Consider the following 3,714-nt stretch of genomic DNA (forward strand, 5'->3'; position numbering starts at 1 on the left):
TATATATATATATATATATATATATATATATATATATATATATATATGCACAATTATGCATACATATTTACATGCAGACATACATGCAATCATACATATATACGTACATATATATGTTAGGTCGTGTATGTACATATATTATTGTATGTATGTGTGTATGTATATATGTATTTATAATTGTATGTCGTATATGTGTAAAAATATGTATAAAAACCTAGTAGTACCATTTTAGTTCTTCTACACAAAATATTTGATCATTAAGAGTGTACAACGTCACCACAAGTAGTCGTGAGTAAGAAAGCGTGTGGAGACCAAAACTAGGTATGACATTCAACCACATCAGAGGTGTAGCAGATCGTAATTTGGCAATGTGTAGCCCTTCACTGTTGAGTATGGTTTATGAACAAAAGTTCAATCCACTTTGCTTGTTCTCACTTTGATTGAGACCTAAATATTGCATTTCTGAGAGATTGAGTGCTTGATGACTATGATTAATGGCACACTAATCCTGAAATATTTGAATTGTGACTAAAGCCGTAGATAATTAAATGGATGCATTTTGAATATTTAAAATACGAAGATAGACATCTGTAAAACAAAGGCGACAAAATATCCGTGAGCCATGGTGTTTTGCATTGGTTTCGTTCAGTGAAGAATATAAAATCAAGACAACGTTTAATAAAAAAGAAAAGAACAAGGAAATAATTCATGAATATATTGTTTGAAGATATCAGTTTTACATTAAATATATGCATATATCTGGGAAAATGTGAAGTTTAGCGAAAATCCACAAAACTAGCGGTCATTTAAATTTGATTGTTCACGTCACTTTATTCGTGGCATTCTCCAATTCTTTAAATCATTCCAAAATGACTCTCAATTTGGATGGAACGATGCTGGAGAGACAAAAAAGAGCAAAACAAATGAACAAACAGAAAAAATAAAGAAAACTTTTCTCTCTCGTCTACTCATCTTTTTGAGAACAAAAAACAAGAATGAAAGCAAATGAAAGTAAAGCAGACGATATCAAAACAAGAACCATATGTGCATAATAATCGACCAAACAGAGAATCCATTGAAATGGAAGGTAATAAGATTGAATAGGCAGATTTCTTTCTTTTTTCTTTCTTTTTGAAATATATATTAGTCAGATGGAATATATCTAATCTGGCAGATAGCCTACACATTTAAATATTTGATCTAGTTTTATCAATGATGCATCATATGGAAAAGAACGAACCCATAGCCGATAGGCGAATACAATTTCGAAATGGTTTCTTCGACATAATTTTGAAATGGCTGCAGATATTATGGTGAAAGTATAAAAGTATGAAACATGGAAAGATTCGACGATACACTTGAATGATTCCGTAGCTTTTTAGAAATTTTCTCCCTTAGCCATCTGGTAATATCGTAAAAAAGTAATTTCTTTTTTTTCTCTTCCATTTTTTTCTTTTTTTTTCCTCTTACTTTATTTTCTCTAGCTAAACTGATACCATTTTATTTCCTAAAAGTGCCACTATAATAATAATAATAATAATAATGATGATGATGATGATGATGATAATAATAATAATACTAATAATAATAATAATAATAATAATAATAATAATAATAATAACAACAACAACAATAAACGTGCTGTGCTCCCTGTATTACTGGATAAAAGAAAAGCGAAATAGGCATTGTGCCCAAAATGGTATTATGAATGACACGTTAATATAAGTACATAAGATGAAAAAATTATACCAAGAATTACTATTTACCCGAAGAATGTGGTTTGGCTGCTGTTTCAAAGAAATTTTAACATTTTACCACCGTTGCACCAATTGATGTTCTACTAATGATATCTGGGGTTCCAACTGTTTCCACAATGCACTTTTTTTATTTTCTTTTGCCTTTTTAAAGAATTTCTCTGATGTTTATTGATGTTAATAGTTTCCATCTAAAGGGTAGCTGGTCGCAGGTTAGGTAGTGACACCGGACGAAGCAAAATACTTGAAATATTTAGTTAAACTGTTTTGGGTTCATATCTTGTTGATCTTGTCTTTTTATCTTTGGAACTGTGCCAATTCTGAAAATTAATACTTCTATAAAAGGAATATAAACTGCAAAATAGGTAAACGAAATTGTGGACTCAATGGTTTGCATTATTTAGTTGTTTATCTATACAATCTTAGTTCAAATTGTGCTGGTGTCAGTTTTTTTTTTTTACTAACAAATGACTGATTGATTGTTTAACCAGCACATTAAACAAACAATCGATTACTTAGTCGGTCAACTGACTAACTATAAGGAAGTGGAAATGAACCTGCACGTGTGTTGTTATTATTGGTGCAATAACTCTCCCAAGACACAGCAAAATATTGAGTTGATTCAATGAAAAATGTTTTGACTTTTATATTTTTACCAAAAATTCAATTGTAGGGATTTGTGATAATGTCCTTATATCAGAAACCAATATTCCTACCATAGAATATATTTAACGTCAAAACATCACAATCCTATAGTGTCGTGCTTATGTTTTATTGATTTGGCTGTTGTGCCTAGGTGAAAGGCAATTACTTAAAATAGAAAGCAGCTAAGAAAGAAAGGAAAGGAAGAACCGAAAAGAGAAAAGTGAGAGGGAGGAGGGGTTTTGTTGCTTAGCCCCAGGTAGCCTTGATCGAGCCAATAATAAAAAGTATCCCAGCGATGGCCATCTTGTCTTTTAGAAGTATCAACAACATCTAAAAAAAACGCTCCTTTTTCTTTTGGTCCTTTTGGCTATTTCAATTACCAAATCATTAAGATAGAAGTGACGAGGTCTTGCCGTTCATTACCTAATGCGTCTTACTCTTTTTCAAGAGGGTAGGATGTGATTTGTTGCAATTATGGTTGCTATTTCTAGTATATGCAGCCACCGCCTAGTAGCCCACCCACTCCGGTGGAGAATATTCAGTGGATTTATATTTTCAGTTCACTCCTCTGACGCCAGGTTTCAATCACGTGACTAATGAAGTCATTAAATAAAGATACGAACATCGTACAAACATTTTCCCGCCACCGTTCTATATAGCCATCTGGCAGTCGCTCGACCGACCTATTATCTATCTTTCTCTTTACCTATCTACTCATCTCTTTCTCTCTCTCTATCTATCTACCTATCTATCTATCTGTCCGTCCGTCCGTCCGTCCGTCCGTCCGTCCATCTATCTATCTATCTATCTATCTATCTATCTATCTATCTATCTATCTATCCAACTATCAATCTGTATGTCTATCTGTCAGTCTACATATCTATCAATCAGCCTGTCTATTTGTACATCTGTCAATCCCCCCTCTCTCTCTCTCCCTTTCTCCCTATCTATCTATCTATCTATCTACCTATCTATCTATCCGCCTGTTTGTCTATTTGTCTGCCTGTCAATATGTCTATCTCTCTATCAATATGTTTATTTGTGTATCTGTCTGTCTCTCAGTCTCTCTCTCTCTCTCTTTCTCTCTCTCTCTCTCTCTCTCTCTCTCTCTCTCTCTCTTTCTCCCTCCCCCTCTCTCTCTCTATCTATCTATTTATTTCTCCCTCCTCTTGCCATTGTATAGATCTCGGGGTTTCTATCTCCACAGTAAAATGTCGTTTCTGTGGCGACTGCGAACAGAAGCAGCAGAGCAATCGCTAGGCGAATGAACATCGTCAACGAGTGGGAGCGGGGCGGGGTAAATGCTGTTTGATTG

General features: G+C 33.9%; 1 long non-coding RNA gene across 1 annotated transcript in view; it reads left to right on the forward strand.

Annotated features, from left to right (window-relative positions):
* LOC128249192 (uncharacterized) overlaps nucleotides 1-3,714 on the forward strand; it is an 88,944-nt gene that overhangs the window by 19,788 nt on the left and 65,442 nt on the right. The gene's annotated exons all lie outside the window — the stretch shown is intronic.

Source organism: Octopus bimaculoides, chromosome 12, assembly GCF_001194135.2.
Source record: "Octopus bimaculoides isolate UCB-OBI-ISO-001 chromosome 12, ASM119413v2, whole genome shotgun sequence".
In the NCBI taxonomy this organism is placed as follows: domain Eukaryota; kingdom Metazoa; phylum Mollusca; class Cephalopoda; order Octopoda; family Octopodidae; genus Octopus; species Octopus bimaculoides.